Source organism: Podarcis tiliguerta, assembly GCF_965153285.1.
Source record: "Podarcis tiliguerta genome assembly, chromosome: 8".
Lineage (NCBI taxonomy): Eukaryota > Metazoa > Chordata > Lepidosauria > Squamata > Lacertidae > Podarcis > Podarcis tiliguerta.
Genome location: NC_139541.1, coordinates 17,684,231 through 17,697,648, shown reverse-complemented (window position 1 = coordinate 17,697,648; position 13,418 = coordinate 17,684,231).

The window sequence follows — 13,418 nt, the reverse complement described above, 5'->3', positions numbered from 1 at the left end:
GATGAGCGCCGCAACCCCAGAGTCATCCATGACTGGACCTAATGGTCAGGGGTACCTTTACCTTTGCCTTTATGGTTGGAAAAGGGGATAAAATGTTCAATTGGCTGTAGTATCTATAGGAAGCAGAGGGGGGAGCTCTTCCCCAATCAAAACCTGTGTAACAGTGAGGTTTGCCAAACAGATGATTCACCATACAGTGATACCTCGGGTTAAGAACTTAATTTGTTTTGGAGGTCCGTTCTTAACCTGAAACTGTTATTAACCTGAAGCACCACTTTAGCTAATGGGGCCTCCTGCTGCCGCCACGCCGCCGCCACGCCATTTCTGTTCTCATCTTGAATCAAAGTTCTTAACCCGGACCTCCGGAACGAATTAAGTGCGTAACCAGAGGTACCACTGTAAATCTTACTCAGAGTAGACCTAACGGCTTTGTGGGGCCTGAGTGAGGGCTTGTCCACACTTACACTCGTCCTGTGACTAGAAAGCACAGGGACTTTTTTTTGTTTTGTGAAATCGTTTTTATTTGATTTTTACAGGTAGAAATTTATAACAAAACCAAAGACATATCCATACAGAGAGATTTCTCTGACTTTCAAGACCCCCCCCACCCCCCCATGGGTCCTACTGTCAGTGTTTTCAACTGGATATTATTTCATAGTCTATATTTGTCCATAGTATTTGTTACATTACAAGTGAGCTTAAAACCCTGCGAATGTTTTCATCTGCTTACAATGGTCTCCTAAATAAATTATAACATTTCCCCATTCTTTCTTGAAGTTTTTGTCTTCTCGGTTCCTGAGCTTTCTGGTCAGTTTTGCCATTTCGGCGTAGTCTAACAGCTTGGTTTGCCATTCCTCTCTGATAGGGACTCCTCCTTCCTTCCATCTCTGGGCTAATAACATCTGTGCTGCTGTTGTCACATACATGAAGAGTCTTTTCTGTTCCTTAGGGATGTTGGTACATACAATTCCTAACAATATTATGAATTATTTTGTTTTGTTTGGGTTTTGGTTTTTGCAGTTCACTATTTTAGTTAGGGGAACTAAATGCAAATGAAACCTTTTGATGATAAATCTCAGAGCATTCAATAGCTGGAAGCTGAGCTGATTTTTGCACTCAGACTTCCCTGTGGCCCTGTCACCTTTTCATTTTAATGAAAAGACCGTACAGATTGTAGAGTTTTGAGCGGTTTCCTGCTTGTTCCCTACTTTCTAGACATGGGTTTGAGCAGTTTTTGCCGTGCAGCTTCCCCACTGGAAACCTAACTCTCATACCCTCCAACATTTCTCCGACGAAAATAGGGACGTCCCATTCCATAATGATAATTTTACTATTTACACACCATGCGCATCTTACTGGGTTGCCCCAGCCACTCTGGGCAGCTTCCAACATATATATAAAATAAAATAATATATATATATATAATAAAACATTAAATATTTTAAAAAAAACCTTCCCTATACAGGATTGCCTTCAGATGGCTCAGGGGTCGGATAACTCCATACCCTCCAAAATTTCTCCAATGAAAATAGGGACATCCTAAGGAAAAGTGGGACATTTCGGGATCAAATCAGAAACCAGGATGGCTTCTCTAAATCAGGGATATCCCTAGAAAATAGGGACCTTTGGAGGGTCTGCATTCTTAGCTCTAAATCAGAGAAAACATTTATCCAGAGAAAACGTGACTGATGTTTTCTCCCATTTAGTGGTAAACATTGGGTTTCCCCAGGGGAAAGTAACAAGGCAAGCAGGGATTGTGACTGACCCCTTAGTCATTATTGCAATACCTTTTCATTCAATCAAGGATTAGCATAGGCTACAGACCACTGAAACTGGCAGACATGTTAGTAAGGTCCATTCATTTCAATGGGATCACTCTGAATTGAACAAGAATGGGCTGCCACCCGGTGAAAATAACACAAAAGAGTCACTTCCAAGTAAGTTCTACTCAGTGTAGGCCTACTGAAATGAATGGACCATAGTTAGCCATTCCCATTAACTTCAGTGGGTCTACTCTGAGTAGGGCTAGCATGGGATGCAATGCAAAAATGCACCGTGTTAGCGGAAATTGCTTGCGAAGAAGAAAAAGTGTATTAGTCAAAACTCCATGCAGGGATGTGAAAAATATATACATATAAATATACATATATATACATACATACATACATACAGATACATGTGTGTGTGTGTATGTTTTGATTCAAAATAATACAAAGGGGGGAAAGTGCATCAGTCAACAGGTTCAAATCAGTTTCAGTATTACAAATATAGTCATAAAATAACATCATATTTTCAATTCAGGTAGCTCAGCCAGAAAGAGTGGCTGCTACTTTGCTGTTGTTATCAATTCTCTGCCCTTCACCCAGGGTGGGATATAACATTAAAACACAATACTAAAATCAGTTTAAAATGATTCACAATCATAGAAATAAGGTGCATCCTAAAATACTACTACTACTACTACTACTACTACTACTACTACTACTACTAATTTATTTATACCCCACCCATCTGGCTGGGCTTCCAGCAAAATATTAAAATACAATAATGCAGTAAAATACAGTAAAATATAAAATACAGTAAAAACGCACAAGTGTCAAAAGCCAGGGGGAAGAGGTGCATCTTCAGCAATATCTGGAAGCTGTGTAAGGAAGGTGCCAAACACTCCTCCTTGGGGAGAGAGTGTCACAGTTTAGGGGCCACCCCAGAGAAGGCTCTGCTCCAGGCCATTCCCCCAAATCAACCTTCCTAGGGTGGAGGAACTACTAAGAAGATCCCTTCTGCCATCTCAGTACCCTTGAGAGTCTATAGAAAAGGAGGCGGTCTTCCAGATATTTGGGGCCGAAGTCATTTAGGGCTTTAAACACCCATGTGAGCACCTTCTATTACGCCCGTAAACGAACTGGCAGCCAGTGTGGTTGTTTTTAAAACAAGGAGATCAGAAGGGAACCCCCAGGCAGGGACCTGGCTGGTGCATTTGGGTGGACACTTCTGAATCATCTTCATGGGCTGCCCCATGTAGAGCGTGTTGCAGCAATCCAGCCCAGAAGTTACCAGAGCACAGTGATGAGCTACAGAAAGTTGAGGCTCTTCTGAAGATGAGAGTTAAGAAATGAAATTGGTATATAGCAATCCATACCAGAACGATCTTTGTGGTTTTCACCATGCATCACCCTACAACACTGGGTGGGCTTATCAGTCAAGACTAGACACCATAGACCTTACCATCAGTGTTTGCAGGGCAGCAGCGCGCGCCTATCGGCGCGCGCAGTTTGAACCATCTTTTAGATTTAGGGGAGCTAGTCTCAAGCCCAACGACACATTCTCAAGATGGAGGGGGAGGGAACAGCTGCAGTCGCCTGCGGTTCCTGCGCAATGTTTGCCATCTTGCCAAAGGTTGCAGGCAGCTTTACGTGCAGCAATTGCATGTTGATTGCCCTCCTAAAAGACAAAGTCCAGCAACTGGAGGAACGTGTAGCTACGCTCCAAAGAATTAGAGAGCTGGAGCTCTTCTTGGAAGCAACAGAGCACACCGTCTCCACCAAGGAGGAGACAGGGGACTCCCCTGAGAAGGAGGCTAGTTCACAAACACAGGAGCCCGATATGTGGAGAAACGTGACTCAAAGAAGTAGGAGGCCCAGGGTTCGCTCTGATTGTCTAGAAATACACAATCGCTTTGAGGTCCTCTCCCCTAGCATGGAAGACGAAGAGCAGACTCCATTTGAGGATCTCTCCCTCATTACATTCAATCACGTATATGAAGATGAGCAGCAAAGTCAGTCCTCAGGGAATGTGCAGGCGACCTTGGAACGGACCGCTCACGGAAGAACCCTGACCAAACCTAAGAGAAGGCGTGTAGTGGTGATAGGGGATTCCCTACTGAGGGGAACAGAAGCAGTGATCTGTGGGCCTGACAAGATGTCTCGGGAAGTGTGCTGTCTCCCCGGGGCTAAGATCCAAGATGTAACTGAACGACTGCAAGGAATCATAAAACCCACTGACAAATACCCCTTCCTCTTGGTTCATGTGGGAACCAATGACACTGCAAGCAATAGCCTCCAGAAGATCAAAAGAGACTACGAGGCTCTGGGCAGGAAATTGAAGCAATTAAATGCACAAATCGTCATCTCATCTGTCCTCCCAGTTGAACGACGTGGCCCAGGGAGAGAGAGGAAAATAGTGGAAGTAAACAGCTGGCTTCGCAAATGGTGTAAACAGGAACGGTTTGGATTCTTAGATCACGGACTGCAGTTTCTTGAGGATGGACTTCTGGCAAGCGATGGGCTGCACCTCACAACGGTTGGGAGGAATGTTTTTGCCAAAAAACTAAGAAACCTCATCAGGAGGGCTTTAAACTGACTAATGTGGGGGAGGGAGACAGTGCTCCTGAAGGTAGGAGTCTATTAATTGATGAAGATGATCATCCAAATGTCATAGACCAAATGGAGCAAACAGCAAGCAGACCTAGTGGTGGGAGGAGAAAATCCTTAAATAAGAGACACGGGGGAATGACTAATGGACTTCAATGTCTGTACACTAATGCACAAAGCATGGGAAATAAACAAGATGAGCTTGAGCTCTTGGTACAGCAAACTAAATATGACATAATAGGCATCACTGAAACCTGGTGGGATAAGTCCCACGATTGGAATGTAAAAATGGAGGGATACAATCTATTTCAGAGAAACAGACCAGACAAGAAAGGAGGAGGAGTGGCGTTATATGTCAGGGATGTGTATACCTGTGAAGAGATCCAAGATTTAGAACCTCAAAGCCAAAGTGAGAGCATTTGGGTCAAAATTAAGGGAGAGAAGAATAATAGTGACCTCATTGTGGGAGTTTACTATAGATCCCCAAGCCAAACGGAGGACATAGATGATGCCTTCCTGGAACAGATGGCCAAGCATGCAAAAGGAAGGGAGATAGTAGTAATGGGGGACTTCAATTACCCAGATATTTGTTGGATGTCAAACTCAGCCAAGAGCATAAGGTCAAACAGATTCCTCACTGGCCTTGCAGACAACTTCATTGTCCAGAAAGTGGGAGAAGCAACAAGAGGAACAGCCATTTTAGATCTGGTCCTAACCAATGTCGATGACCTGGTTAATGGGGTAGAAGTGGAAGGATCATTAGGCGCAAGTGATCATGCTCTTCTGAAGTTTACTATACAACGGAAAGGAGCAGCCAAGCATACTAGGACTCAATTTCTTGACTTTAAGAAAGCTGACTTCATAAAACTTAGGGAAGTGCTGGGTGAGATCCCATGGACAGTAATACTAAAAGGAAAGGGAGTTCATGATGGCTGGGAGTTTGTTAAGAGGGAGATAGTAAAAGCACAACTTCAGGCAATACCAATGAGACGGAAACATGGAAGGTGCCTAAAGAAGCCAGGGTGGCTATCTAAAGAACTTTTAACTGAGTTAAGATTTAAAAAGGATGTGTACAAAAAATGGAAAAGGGGGGAAACCACCAAAGAGGAATTCAAACAAATAGCCAGCACGTGTAGACACAAAGTCAGAAAAGCTAAAGCACAGAATGAACTCAGGCTTGCTAGAGAGGTTAAAAGCAACAAAAAAGGCTTCTATGGGTATGTTCGTAGCAAAAGGAAGAACAAAGAAACAGTGGGGTCACTCAGAGGAGAAGATGGTGAAATGCAAACAGGGGACACAGAAAGGGCTGAACTCCTCAATGCCTTCTTTGCCTCAGTCTTCTCCGATAAAGAAAACAATGCCCGACCTGAAGAATTTGGAGGAAATGATTCAGCAGAGGAAACACAGCCCAGAATAACTAAGGAGATAGTACAAGAATACTTGGCTAGTTTAGATGTATTCAAGTCTCCAGGGCCAGATGAACTGCATCCAAGAGTATTAAAAGAACTGGCAGATGTGATCTCAGAACCACTGGCAGTCATCTTTGAGAATTCCTGGAGAACAGGCGAAGTCCCGGCAGACTGGAGGAGGGCAAATGTTGTCCCTATTTTCAAAAAGGGGAAAAGAGAGGACCCAAATAATTACCGCCCAGTCAGTCTGACATCAATACCAGGGAAGATTCTGGAGCAGATCATTAAGCAAACAATCTGTGAGCACCTAGAAAGGAATGCTGTGATCACCAATAGTCAGCATGGATTTCTGAAAAATAAGTCATGTCAGACTAACCTGATCTCATTTTTTGACAGAATTACAAGCCTGGTAGATGAAGGGAACGCAGTGGATGTAGTCTACCTTGATTTCAGCAAGGCATTTGACAAGGTGCCCCATGATATTCTTGTAAAGAAGCTGGTAAAATGCGGTCTTGACTATGCTACCACTCAGTGGATTTGTAACTGGCTGACTGACCGGACCCAAAGGGTGCTCATCAATGGTTCCTCTTCATCCTGGAGAAGAGTGACTAGTGGGGTGCCACAGGGTTCTGTCTTGGGCCCGGTCTTATTCAACATCTTTATCAACGACTTGGATGATGGACTCAGGGGCATCCTGATCAAATTTGCAGATGACACCAAACTGGGAGGGGTGGCTAACACCCCAGAAGACAGGATCACACTTCAAAACGACCTTGACAGATTAGAGAACTGGGCCAAAACAAACAAGATGAATTTTAACAGGGAGAAATGTAAAGTATTGCACTTGGGCAAAAAAAATGAGAGGCACAAATACAAGATGGGTGACACCTGGCTTGAGAGCAGTACATGTGAAAAGGATCTAGGAGTCTTGGTTGACCACAAACTTAACATGAGCCAACAGTGTGATGCAGCAGCTAAAAAAGCCAATGCAATTCTGGGCTGCATCAATAGGAGTATAGCATCTAGATCAAGGGAAGTTATAGTGCCACTGTATTCTGCTCTGGTCAGACCTCACCTGGAGTACTGTGTCCAGTTCTGGGCACCACAGTACAAGAAGGACACTGACAAACTAGAACGTGTACAGAGGAGGGCAACCAAAATGGTCAAAGGCCTGGAAACAATGCCTTATGAGGATCGGCTAAGGGAGCTGGGCATGTTTAGCCTGGAGAAGAGGAGGTTAAGGGGTGATATGATAGCCATGTTCAAATATATAAAAGGATGTCACATAGAGGAGGGAGAAAGGTTGTTTTCTGCTGCTCCAGAGAAGCGGACACGGAGCAATGGATACAAACTACAAGAAAGAAGATTCCACCTAAACATTAGGAAGAACTTCCTGACAGTAAGAGCTGTTCGACAGTGGAATTTGCTGCCAAGGAGTGTGGTGGAGTCTCCTTCTTTGGAGGTCTTTAAGCAGAGGCTTGACAACCATATGTCAGGAGTGCTCTGATGGTGTTTCCTGCTTGGCAGGGGGTTGGACTCGATGACCCTTGTGGTCTCTTCGAACTCTATGATTCTATGATTCTACCATGTCTTCTGCAGGTAGTCCTTATCAGCGTTCTTTAAACAGAAGGCTATCTTCATGTGTGCCACCATTAAAGGTAAAGGTACCCCTGCCCGTACGGGCCAGTCTTGACAGACTCTAGGGTTGTGCGCCCATCTCACTCAAAGAGGCCAAGGGCCAGCGCTGTCCGAAGACACTTCTGGGTCACGTGGCCAGTGTGACATCCCTGCTCTGGCGAGCCAGCACCGCACACGGAACGCCGTTTACCTTCTCGCTAGTAAGCGGTCCCTATTTATCTACTTGCACCCGGGAGTGCTTTCAAACTGCTAGGTTGGCAGGCACTGGGACCGAACAGCGGGAGCGCACCCCGCCGCGAGGATTCGAACCGCCGACCTTTTGATCAGCAAGCCCTAGGCACTGAGGCTTTAACCCACAGCGCCACCCGCGTCCCTGGTGCCACCATTAGGAGATGATTTAACAACTTATACGGGATATATTTATAATGACCTCTAAATTGTGAACGGTCCTGAGATCTATGGGCAGAAGGTGATATACTAATACTAATAATACTAATACTAATACTAATACTGATAATAAATATAGAGTAAACCAGGCTCCATGCCAATATCTTTATGATATGAGGTCGGTTAGTACAGTCGTATCTGGGAAGTCAAACAGAATCCATTCCAGAAGTCCGTTCGACTTCTAAAACGTTCGGAAACCAAAGCACAGCTTCTGATTGGCTGAAGGAAGCTCCTGGGAACACAACCAGTTCAGTCACACTGAGAGCGGAGCCTCAGGGTTGCCATTGGGGGAGCCACAACATATGCTAGAGAATTGAAGGTGAGATGCAGGAGCACTGAATTTTGCCCAGGGCACTGCTGAAATCTGAGACCTCAAGGTCTCCCGCTGGTTCGTCCTACCCAGAGTAGACTCTTTGAAAACAATGGACATGACTAACTTCGGTCCACTTACTTCTGTGGGTTGACTCTCAGTGTAGCTTACTTGGATACTACTCAGTGTCTTTATATTTTGGCAGATGCTAGAGTTATCTTTTCTCGCTTTCGTCGTCAGAGATTATCTTCTCAAATGTGCTGAGAGATCGGCCGTCCGTCACTGGGGTTTCACGTTCACGACCGGATGCCATGTACACTGATGACACCGCTTTGCAAAGGAAGCGGCCCTCTCTGCGGTCACCGTCTCGTGCAGAGTCATCACACTTGGTTTCCAGGTACAGACCTAAAGATACGAAGCTGAGAACATTTAAGACAAGAAGATTTGGTTAAATGCAGCCTTAGCAAACGTCTCACTTCTGGGTACTTGGGGTTAAGAGATCATTGGCGTACCTGCGGCTTTCTGATTCTCTGATTCAGCAAAAGCAAAATGTCACAGATTATTCGGATCCATTTTTAGGCATCCACGTTCTGCATCAAGAACCGGGGAAGACACAGAAAATGAATTTGATAATTCAATTTTTGGGGGGAAATGTTGAAACCATTCTCTGCTTTGGAGCAATGAAGTGTGATTTGAATGCAGGAGATCAAGGGGAGGGGGAGAATTTCAGACCCGTGGATCAAAAGTATCCCACCGCAAGGCTCTCTGTCTGGCCCTTCGGACATTCCCATCCTTCTCGAGAGTTTCTGTCTGCCTGGAATGGGCCCTTGACCTCTGATAATGCCTCTTGCAACGTAAAATAATACAATACAGCGGTCACAAACAAAATGGTGCATGGTGACAAAATGGGGCTCACTCCTACAAGCATCAGCGATGGCCACCAACTTGGAGGGCTCTATAAGGGGATTTGACAAGTTCGAGGAGGAGAAGGCTAGCAAAGGCTACTAGCTATCTTCTCCCTCCACTGCTGGAGGCAGTCTGCTTCTGAATACCAGTCTCTGGGAATCACAAGTGGGGAGAGTTGCCATTATGCTCAGGAAATACTTGTGGGCTTCCCACTTGGAAGTCAGGTTGGCCACTGTGAGAGTAGGATGCCGCTGTGGATGGTGCCACTGGCTTGATCCTTCAGGGCATCAAAGGGGGGGGGGTCAATTTTCAAAGAATCTTAGTATTGCTATCCTTTCCTTTAAGAATAGATGTCTTGATCTGTGGATAGGTAAAGGGACCCCTGACCATTAGGTCCAGTCGTGGCTGACTCTGGGGTTGTGGCGCTCATCTTACTTTATTGGCCAAGGGAGCCGGCATGCAGCTTCCGGGTCATGTGGCCAGCATGACTAAGCAGCTTCTGGCGAACCAGAGCAGCGCACGGAAATGCCGTTTACCTTCCCGCCAGAGTGGTACCTATTTATCTACTTGCACTTTGACGTGCTTTCAAACTGCTAGGTTGGCAGGAGCAGGGACCGAGCAACGGGAGCTCACCCCGTCGCAGGGATTCAAACCGCCGACCTTCTGATCAGCAAGTCCTAGGCTCTGTGGTTTAACCAACAGTGCCACCCGTGTCCCTGATCTGTGGATAAGTTTGGTCAAATTTTGATCTTGAAAGCTGATCATTGCTCATACTGAGTAACCATCATAATGTACGTACTCTATAGAAACAATATCATTTGGCTTTACTCCTCCTGGCAACATATCATTCAGGATGTTCAGGAAATGCATTATGCGATCTATCCGTGAGAGGAAGCCCTTTAGTTTTGGGTAGTGAACAAATACAAGTTTTTGAGGGATTAGTATCAGGTTCCAACCTTTTTTCTGGATTGGACCTTGCCAGTCCTGTAGTATGTCACCATCAATATTGCGGGCCACATTCTCTTTAATACCCATATTTCTAATTGGTTTCCTTCAGGGATCTCCTTATGTTCTTATGAGTAACAGCGAGAGAGGGTTGTTGTCTTCATGTCCTGCCTAAGGGTTTCCTGGAGCCTTCTGATTGTGGGAAAGAGGATGTTGGAAAGAGGATGTTGGACTATGATGTGCTAGAAATCACCACCACGACCACCATCTTATTTACACCATTCCCACCTGGCTGGGTTTTCCCAGCCACTCTGGGCAGCTTCTACCACATGTTTTTTTTTTGTTGTTGTTTAGTCGTTTAGTCGTGTCCGACTCTTCATGACCCGATGGACCAGAGCACGCCAGGCACTCCTGTCTTCCACTGCCTCCCGCAGCTTGGTCAAACTCATGCTGGTAGGAACATCCAACATTAAAAACTTCCCGGTACAGGGCTGCCTTCAGACATCTTCTAAAAGTTGTGTAATTCTTTATCTCCTTGACATCTTGTAGGAGGGCATTCCACAAGGAGGGCACCACTACTGAGAAGGCCCCCTACCTGGTTCCCTGTAACCTCACTTCTTGCAGGGAGGGAACCGCCAGAAGACTCTCGGAGGTGGACCTCGGTGTTTGGGCTGAACGATGGGCATGGAGATGCTCCTTCAGGTATACTGGGCCGAGGCCGTTTAGGGCTCCAAACAGGAGTTCCAAATCGCAGTGTCATTATTATTGAAAATGTGCACAGGGAGTGCAAGTGCAAGACAATGGAGGGAACTGCAGAGGGCATAGCATGGGGGGGGGGCAGAGGGGCCATAGCCCCAGGTGCACGATTTTAGGGGAAGCGAGCCAGGCACCCCACCCCCACCGGGATCCCCGTCCTGCCCTGCCTGCTGCTGGGGGGTCTCTGGGCCCTAGAGGCTGGCCTGACCTCACCATCGTGCCCCCGGCCCCCTCACTGAATGGCCGCTTGGCCAGTGTGGGGATTGAACCTGGGATTGTCTGCGTGCAAGGCAGATACCCTGCCAGTGAACCTCTAAGACGCAGGAACCTGTCTTTTATCAAGTCTGAACCTTAGTTGTCAACTTTCAGATTTGAAAATAAGGGATCAGCAGCCTCACCTGTCCCGGGGACAGTCTACAGGATATCTAGCAATCCGGGATAGCAGCAGGAAGCAGGGGGAAACGGCGCTGGAATAAGGGAATTTCCTGCAAAAAAAGGGAAGGTTGACAGCTATGGTCCGAACGCCAGTCCACTTGGGTCAATATTGCCCAGATAGCTGGCAGCAGTCTCTCACAGACAGGTCGGGACGGAGACCTTCTGACCACAAAGCAGATGCTCTACCGCTGAGCCACAGCCGACGAGCAGAGAAAGGTGATGGGACTTGTGTGGTTTTCAGTGTAGTTTCTAGGCAACATTTTGCAGAGAAAGAGGGAGGGAGGGAGAGAAATCATGAGAAGTCTTTTGCTCCCTCTTCACCTTCTTGACATGAGTCTTCACCTGCTTGGCCTTTTGTGTTGACATTTCGAGATACCTGCAGAGACGCCAGGGTGCCTTTCTGACGAGGGAGCCACCCCACCCCCTGACTTCTGCAGACAAGCAGTCTCTGACGTCTCTCCCCCATGGCACAGGTGATGAGAATGACATCTAAACTTCAATGCACTGGGCTTCCTCAGCGAGGAATGACAGCACAGAGTCCATGCACTGACATTTCTGGAGTCAACTCCCAAGGCTGGTGGTTAGTTTGACGTCAAGTTGAGTAAATTCTTACCTTCTGGGCCTGCACGGTTTCTTTCCCTTTCCCCCGCCTCTCTCACAAGTAGAGAGCTCAGTGTCTGATGGAGCCCTTGTCACATAAACCACACACTTGGGGGTTTTCTACAGGAAATGTCAGCAACACTACTGAGCACTAGCTGGGAGTCAGTGTGTCTTATTTTTGCTGCCCTATGTGGATTAAAACCCTGACACACACACACCCTTAGTTCTTACTGTACGCTGAGCAATATTTATTTGTCTGTAATAAATTTCTTCTCCAGCCTTCCTCCTAAAGGAGCAAAAATCAAAATGTTAAAAACAATGCAATTTTAAAATAACATAAAAACATTTTGAAAACAACTAAAAACCATCTATTTTATTTTTTATAAAGAACATCTAAAACCATATCAAAACAGTCATATATGCTCCCGGTTGCTAATTTCAAGGTTGCTATGGCCAGGCTCTATCAGACATACAATGCCCAGGGGAACAGGAAAGTCTGTCAGTTTAGCCCCATGTTGGGCAAAATACTCCTGCATTTGCAGGGGGTTGGACTAGATCAGGCATGGCCAAACGTCACCTTCCAGATGTTTTGGGACTACAATTCCCATCATCCCTGACCACTATCCTGTTAGCCAAGGATGATGGGAGTTGTAGTCCCAAAACATCTGGAGGGCCAAGTTTGGCCATGCCCGGACTAGATGGTCCCTTGTGGTCTAAGGTTACCAGATTCTTTCCAAAGAATTCGGGATATCTTCTCTTCTGTGGTCTCCTGTCGCATGGCCTTCCTCTGGGCCCCAGCCTGCTCTCTTGGAGTGCTATCCACCATGGAGTAGGCTCGGGTCGGGCCTGGGCTCAGCCACGTGTCCTTGCCCTCCCAGTGCTCTCCTACCTCTCCTTCTCAGCGGCGGCGGTAGCAGCACAATAGGTTTGGGGCTCCCCTCTTTTTTCTCCTTCCTCTTTCTCTCTCTTCCTTCTCCTCTCCTTCTCCCTACGTCGGCTCCGGGGTTTTCCTGGCTCCGGAGCACCGCTGAGCAGTCAGCTGGGTGGCCAGACACTCTCACTCCCGGCTCGATTTGGGTCATGGCGGGGGGGGGGGATCAGTGGCTCCCCCAGTTGACACGCCAGGTGTCCCCGGTTCCCCCTTGGCAGTGGCGGCGGCAGCACCAGTCTGGTAGCACAGTTAGCTCTGGCTGGCTTCAGGAGCTGGCCACTGCCGTGGCGCCTGCCATTTTGCCTCTCCAGAAGTCCCCATACGATGTGTCTTGTACCGTTGAACCAATCACACAACATTCATTCCCTACTAATAAATCTACAACACTTAAAATATAAATCTGGGGACATTAAATGAAATCCGGGGACAGATTTTGTCCGGGCACAGATTTGTAAATCTGGGGACTGTTCCTGGGAAACAGGGACGTCTGGTAACCATATTGTGGTCCCTTCCTACTCTACAGTTCTAGGATTCTCTGACCTTGGAAGTTTATAATGACCAGCCATCTTGTAGTTCTGTGCGCACAAAAGTTCTTAAAGTCACGACTCATGGCCACATCTCACCATTTGGCAGTGAAATGATGTGTGTGACAACGGCAAATCTCAGTCCCT